This window comes from Acipenser ruthenus, chromosome 4 (genome assembly GCF_902713425.1).
Source record: "Acipenser ruthenus chromosome 4, fAciRut3.2 maternal haplotype, whole genome shotgun sequence".
NCBI classification, from domain to species: Eukaryota; Metazoa; Chordata; class Actinopteri; order Acipenseriformes; family Acipenseridae; genus Acipenser; species Acipenser ruthenus.
In genome coordinates, this window is record NC_081192.1 from 100,952,796 (window position 1) to 100,961,391 (window position 8,596).

Here is an 8,596-nt window from a genome sequence, read left to right on the forward strand (position 1 = left end):
GTATCCCGCTCTGTGGAGTTCATGATGGACCGTTTTTGATGAAACTGGCTGCTTGCGCCCCAGTTTGAACTTTGCAGTCAATTGATCTGCAGTTGCTCGCCTGTTTTGCCTTGCACTTCGAATTAATGCATGGATATCACGATCCTGGAGTATGCGCTTCTGCCCACTGTTGCCCTTTGCTGATGATGTCTTTCCCTCGGAGTTCCATGCCGACAATCACCTTAGACACCATTGCTTGTGAAACATCAGCAAGTTGAGCTGTCTTAGTCACTGAAGCTCCTGCCAAATGCGCCCCAACAATCACCCCTTTTTCAAAGTCACTGAGGTCTCCTCTTGCAGCCATGCTAGCCATAATTATAGGCAACCAGGCCTGTTCAGCATTTTTATACATGACCCTAAGCATGCTGGGATGTTATTTGCTTAATTAATGCATGAGCCACACCTGTGTGGAAGCCCTTGCTTTCAATATACTTGGTGTCCCTCATTTACCCAGGTGTTTCCATTTTTTTGTCCACTACCTGTACCATTCTGTGTTCATATTTCTTCACTATGCACCCTGGTTTACAGTACCTTATGTGCTGAATAAATAAACAGAATCTATTTTGAATTACTCTTAGTCACATACACTACATAATAACAAAAGCGTCATTCGGATTTAAACGCGATTAATTACTGTCATGTAAAGAAGTGAAGTGTGAGCTGATCAGGAGGAGTTTGTGATTGTGGTTGTGAAGGAGGAGATCTCAAACCACTTCAGTGTGATATACAGATACACCTGAAGACAGCCAGCCATATATCACTGTAATTAGCTTATTATTCCAAGCTGCTGAAAAAAAGAGCTTTTTTAAAAGGTTGAACACCCTCAGCCAACAAAGAATAATAATACAAAAACGTTTTTATAGCAATTGTAAAGCAATATACCAACATACAAGTTCCCAGGTGTTTTTTTTTTTTTAAATCATCAGTCCTTAATAGGTTATTTACAGCTTTGCAACCATAAACCCATTGATATTTCATTTGCTTTCCAATTATACAGTATATTTGGAGAATTTAGCATTAAGGTATTCATGATTGTTTTTAATTTTTAGATTTTTTTTAAACAGTTTATGTGAACTCTTTGGAGTTTAAGAAGTTGTCCTGCCAAAAATTTGAAAAAAACCAAAACATTATGAATTATGAAACAGATAACTAGATAGGAAACGTAACATGGTACAATTGTTCACGCAGTGACTCAAGGGAATATATATATATATATATATATATATATATATATATATATATATATATATATATATATATATATATATATATAAAAAACTTTTTTGGATGTACACAAAAGATTTAAATGGTAAAAAGTAGCATTTATTTCTGGACATTTTGTACAAAAGCCTCTCTTCAGCTGTGTAGAAAGAAAAGTAAGCACACTGCACTGTTTACTTTTCTTTCTACACAGCTGAAGGGCTTTTGTCCGAAACATCCTGATATAAATGATTTTGTAATCATTGCATCTAAAAAAGCCATTTCATTTTATTCTTTTTTGTACACTGCAGTTATACCCTTTCAAACACACACACACACACACACACACACACACACACACACACACACACACATGTATATACTGTATATATATATATATATATATATATATATATATATATATATATATATATATATATATATATATACACATACTGTATATATATATATATATATATATATATATAAATAAATCAAGCCCAAGAGTTATTTAAATAATGTTTTGTCAAATAAGTTTTGATGGTTTAAATAACGGTTGGTGAAACTGTTCTGGACTGTTGTTAAATAAGTCAACGACCAAATAGTTTAATTAATATCTACCTTAATATAATAAATTTAAACATACTGTGGCAGTGTAGCAGGGTGAAAGCTATGCTGAAGCACGGGTATGTGGGGGGTATATTGGGTGGCAGGGAGGTAAATAAAATCCTCCCTGCAAAAGCATGTGGGAATGTGGCTCGAGCCAGAAATTGAATGTGATTAAATGATTAATTAAGACTCCAGCCACAGGTATGTAAATAGGGTGATCACGGGTGTTAGGGGGTTGAGTAGGATTGATGTTGGTGTTAGAGGTGGAGGTGCGTGAAGAGGATCAACAAGAGCGACATGAAGCCCGTACTGGCTCTGGTCTTGAACTCCATTATGAGGCCTGCTTGGAAGATAGAGTTTGAGGATCAAGAGCGACATGAAGCCCGTACTGGCTCTGGTCTTGAGCTCCATTATGAGGCCTGCTTGGAAGATAGAGTTTGAGGATCAAGAGCGACATGAAGCCCGTACTGGCTCTGGTCTTGAGCTCCATTATGAGGCCTGCTTGGAAGATAGAGTTTGAGGATCAAGAGCGACATGAAGCCCGTACTGGCTCTGGTCTTGAGCTCCATTATGAGGCCTGCTTGGAAGATAGAGTTTGAGGATCAAGAGCGACATGAAGCCCATACTGGCTCTGGTCTTGAGCTCAATTATGAGGCCTGCTTGGAAGATAGAGTTTGAGGATCAAGAGCGACATGAAGCCCGTACTGGCTCTGGTCTTGAGCTCCATTATGAGGCCTGCTTGGAAGATAGAGTTTGAGGATCAAGAGCGACATGAAGCCCGTACTGACTCTGGTCTTGAGCTTCATTATGAGGCCTGCTTGGAAGATAGAGTTTGAGCTCTTGTGCCTGTTGATCTTTCCTCATTGCAAATAATAAAGGCACCCGGCACCTGTACTCTGCAGTGGGGTTCTCTACAGCAAGCCTTGTCAATACAATACCACTGAATTTGAAATATTAAAGAGGGCTTGATAAAAACAAATTGTCTGGCTCACTCTAAAAATCTGTTACTAAACATTTTGGGAACACAGTAAAGTTTTGGATCAATATGCGTTGCTCTCTGCACCCCCTGAGCTCCATCTCTTACTCTGAGTCTTCAGCTTTGTAATGCACTTCATCACGATAAACAGCAAAGGGCTGTCTATTTGAACAATGGTTACCGAGGTCATTTTTATGAGCACCTTTTCTTGATACATTATACATGAACTTTAAAACCCAGACAGATGCTATTATCTAACTTATTAATTCATGTGACAATTTTTTTCTCTCTTTTCTGGCTCCGCTTTCCCACAACTGTTTCTTCTAAAGTTTAGTATTGACTAATTGTCTTCCTTCAGACACGAAAAGAGAGTCTTAAGGATTCAGTAACTTCGTCTGGATTCAATCTTGGAAGCTTGCCAAGCCATAAGTGAGTACTGAACACTGCTGTTAAACATTAGGTAACAAAAGAAATAATGGACTCTTATTACATACACAGCGAGATAAATTGTTACAGTTTCCCAATAAAATTAACAAACAGTGATAAATGTATATTACATTTTACAACGGCAGCATACTGTCCACAAATCACTTCAGGTTTATTACTGCGCAAACTGCCATAACAAAACCATAACCTAAATTGGTATTAGGTTACTTTCATATTCTGTGTGGGATCAAGCACATAGTTAATCACTGCTTTTCACCTGACCCCACAAGTATACCAAGCCTAGGCGAAAGATGGTGTCTAATTTGCATTGTCTTTAAAGATACATATATATATATATATATATATATATATATATATATATATATATTGGTATTTTAGCCAATAGTATCTCTGAAATTGCACTTGGGAACATGTTAAAACAATTTTGACTCATGGATTTAAATTGATCTACTGCAGCTAATTAAAAACAATTACAACAATTATCTGCATCCTTTATGTTGCTGTGAAAAAAAGAGTACAGTGATTTTTAAAGGCAGTTTCACCTTAATAATGTAGTATTATTTAACACACTAAACATATTTGAATAGCTTGTGCATAGGACATGAATTAGATGATGCCCACATAACACTGACACAAGTATAAAGCAAATTAGTCATTAATGCTAACACAAAAAATAAGACATAAATAAGATTCATATTTCTCCGGAGGGTTCAAATTAAGGCCAATTTTCTTGATGGTTTCCAAGGTAACCTTCTGAATAATTTGAGGTATTCGGTTGGTTATTCATTCGCACTTTTAGCATCACCAATAGCTCAGTATGCCTGTGTGTTTCTGTGTTAACATCTGTGGAATGTTAAGGTTCAGTTCTACAATTACAGTTTCCATGGTAATCTGATTAATCACTTTTTGTTTAAGGATGTGATTGCTATTAATATGCCTATTTTTCAAACTAACAGTTAGTATACAATTTCATTTGGAGCATGTGTCTGCTCTTTGAAATTGGCTAACGACTCTATTTGTCCATGCTTACTGTGCTTGAATAATAACTTGTACTGTATGAGCTTTAAGCTTCCTGTGTTTAAATGTGAGGACATACAGGGGCCTGGTTTTGAAGAATAATTAATCATATTTTCCCCTGCTCTGAACACTAATTAGAAAGTGTGGTGGTTTAAAAGAGCTTAAGACAAACCCAGGGGAAAGTCCTGGCCACTGCTTTCCAAACAAGAAATCTATGGAATTGCAACTTTTGACCTCTCAGAACATTTCCACAGGCCAACTCAGCTGTGAACCGAAAAGCATTTCTCAGGAGTACAAGTCTGTTTACAAGCTGAGATGAATCAGACCAACCAGTTCTGCCATGAGTTATCAGTCAAAACTGAAAACATATTTACAGATATAGGCACAATGAGGCTAATAATCCTGAAAAGTAACATTGAGGAGGGGGTAATTGATATTGTTTTAACATTGCCTGATTTCTGATATTCAGTATTTGTCTGAATGATTATATTTTTTTAGTCTCTAATTTTAGACTCTAAGTTCAGACAGCTCTCAAGACTCACCTATTCTCTCTTGCTTTCCATGCTCTTTAAGCCTGATATCTGCTATTAGCTGCTGTGTTGTTGTTACAATTTATTATATTATGTTACTATCATGTATTATGCACTTTCCACTGTATATAATGTATTAAGCATAGTTTTTTTGTACTGTATATCATGTATTATGCATTTCTCTGTATTTAAAGTGTTATGGATTTTCTTCTTGTTACTGCATCTTGTAAAGCGCTTTGTGATGGTGGTCCACTACGAAAGGCGCTATATAAAATAAAGATTGATTGATTGAATAAATTTACCAAACCAGTAATAACTCTGACATTTGATATAGTGTCCAATGGCCCTTCTAGTCCTAGTCTTTGCTCCAACCCTGTTCTAAACTGTTTAACTGAACCAACCATCCAGACCCGGAAGTAGTTCATGATATCATTTTACTTGTTAAACTTGGAGTGCAATGGCCTCCAGGACCAGGATTGGACACCTCTTTGTAAGTAGTGTAGCTGCCCCTCTAGAACTACATGACTCTCTAATCAGGGCACTAGTTTCTGACCTGGAATACCCAGAATACCCAGCCTCTGAAGGGGTTTTCCCCATTTACCGCCCCCATTACATGACAGTTGTATGTCTTTCTTATTTGCTCTAGATGATTTAGAATTGTAATGGGACTTTGTTACTGTCAGAACTTGTGCTAATAACAGTTTGGAGTGGATCTGGGTCTATTCTATGTTACATGTGTTGGCAACAGAATATTTAATTCCAACTTCTTTTCAACAGTCTAGGTACAAATCAAGATTGGGTTCTAGTCCAGTTATGGTTCCAACCATAACCAACATGACTAAATAAAACTATACCCAGGAAGTTTCATGAACATTTATAAAATATGTACTGGAATGGCCCATGAGACCTGAGACCTTCTCTTTAAAAAATATTATCAAGGCACAAAAACATAGAAGGCTCTATAAGTAATATTAATGGAACACGAATAGCATAAATACAAAATCAAATACAAATGCTGATATTATTATTATTATTATTATTATTATTATTATTATTATTATTATTATTATTATTATTATTAGTAGTAGTAGTAGTAGTAGTAGTATTTGTGAATTCCCACAAATAATAAAACAAAAACAAAAAAACGCCTACAGTTCTTTGCCAATAGAATGTTTGGCTGGGTTAGGATTCGGATTAGGGTTAGATTTAAGGTTAGGATTAGGTCTTTTAAATCAGAATGTGCTTCTGCTTAGTTTGCTTTTCTGCTGTCAAAAAAGTAATGTTTTTAAACATAAATTGGGTAGCAGTGATTCCGGGTGAAATGTTTCCAGTTTCCCATTAACCTTGGGTTTGTTTGAATGCTAAATACACTGGCTAAGTGCTTACAGTAACAACACTCGAAACATCTCAGTTGTCAGAAACTGTTTTCACTAGAGATTAGATTAGAAGACTTTAATTCACTGTATTATAAGACTGGCTGGAAAACACTATTTAATACTGCAGTGAATGTGATGATTGAGCTCTGCATTGTCCTTGTATTACACAGCAGTTTTGCAGAGTGTTTAGGGCTTAAGATGTAAGCAACTCTGAAAGAACAGTATTATGCACAGTTATTTTTGGAGCTATAACTCTTCTTACTGTATAAAGTGCTTGAGCAATACATCTCAAGATAACCCCTTTCATCCTCTGCTCTTAATTGCTGAAGCCACACCCCACTCCCGGTCTTGTTTTATATATATATATATATATATATATATATATATATATATATATATATATATATATATATATATATTATAAATTTAGTCGTTGCCAATTATTTTTATTATTTTCTCCCAATTTGGAATGGCCAATTATTATTTTGAAGCTCAGCTCACCGCTACCACCCCTGCGCTGACTCCGGAGGGCGAAGATGAACACACGCTCCGAAGCGTGTGCCGTCAGCCGACCACTTTTTTTCACACTGCGGACTCACCATGCAGCCACCCAAGAGCTACAACGTCGGAGGACAACACAGCTCTCGGGCAGCTTACAGGCAAGCCCGCAGGCGCCCTGCCAGACTACAGGGGTCGCTGGTGCACGGTGAGCCGAGGACACCCTGGCCGACCTAAACCCTACCCCCCGGGCGACGCTTGGCCAATTGTGCGCTGCCCCTTGGGAGCTCCCGTCCACAGTCCGCTGTGGAATAGCCTGGACTCAAACCGGGGACGTCCAGGCTACAGAGCGCATCCTGCACTCCACGCAGAGCGCCTTTACCGGATGCGCCACTCGTGAGCCCCCGTTTCTTATATTTTTCAATTGTAGTTTGTAACTGTATGATTTATCACCATGTTGTTATGCTTTTGTATTATCAATGCATGTGTATATGGATGGTATTCCAGAACAGCAAATACAAAAATGATGAGAAAAAAGAAATAAGAACTGGAGGAAATACTGCACAGGACAGTATTTATTGGATTTTCATCCCTCTATACCAACGTATTTGAGGCCCGTTTTTGTCATTTATGAGGCACATATACTGACGACACAATAAAGACAGACACATAGTGATACCAAATACCATCACCAGTGAGATTAGTATTGCTGTGCTGTTTCCTATCTTCTCAGATCACTTGTAACCGCTTTGGTGGTAGGTTTACCTGGGCTAACTTTTACAGACAGTAGCTGCTCAGGTTGCTAGGATACACTCTGCTTGGCATCACATGCAGCAGTGTCATCTGGGAGGAATGTTTTATTTTTGTCTTTTATTTTGTCTAAATTTATACCGCTTATTCTTGATTGTGGTCAGGACCACGGCTCTTGTAAACACACCAAATCATAAATCATTTGCAAATGTTTATAACAAACATGATTCTAAAAACTTATATCCTTACTTAAAAAAAAAAAAAAAAAAAAAAAAAAAAAGCTAACCCGAGAGTCGTTCTCCTCCACTGACAAGGGGGCAGTATTTCAATGACAGGTTGCCTCTTTTACGGTGAGCAGGTAAGTCTTGATTCCTGCAGTCTTTTGAGAATAAGTTGGTGTTTTTTTTCAAGTAGCACTTTGATGGCTAGAATTTTATATCCAGATCCTAAATATAAAATGCTTTGTAACCCAGCTTGAGGTGGGTCTCTCCGAAACAGCAAAATGAGAGAACAGCATAGCACAGTACCAGTTCTCTTTTAGGTAAGGTAAAATCATTTATATTTTTAAAAGAATGCATGTACAACACTATAAAAGTTTAAACCATCATACTGGATCTTTAATGTTTTGGATGAATAGCAATACAGACATTAAGAACTTAAGAAAAAATACACAATGTTACGAAGGAGAGGAGGCCATTCGGCCCATCAATCCTTATCTGGTTCCTAAGGGCTGATTGATCCCACAACTGAAAGTATCCCAGTGATTCAGCATCAACACGTGACTAGGTAACCCATTCTATCCACCTCACCACTCTCTGTGTAAGGAAGCGTCTCCTTCCCTCTGTCCTGCAGGTAGGGCTACCTCCACTTCATTCCCAGCAGTGTTCTCTGGTCCTGGTTTTATGTGCTGCTCTTAAAGTATTGTTAAGGGTAAACTATGTCAACTCCTTTTAAGATTTTAAACACTTCAATCATGCCCCCCCCCCTCCCCCATTTTCTGTTCTTAGATAAACAGATGCCGTTTTTCACAGCTCATTGATTTAAGCTCTGGGATTAGTCTGGTTGCTCTTCATTGGGCTCCAGGATCCCTTTGGTACATTCTGGACTTTGACACAAATCGCCTGTTTAATAAATGAAAAGCGAATATAGCAGTG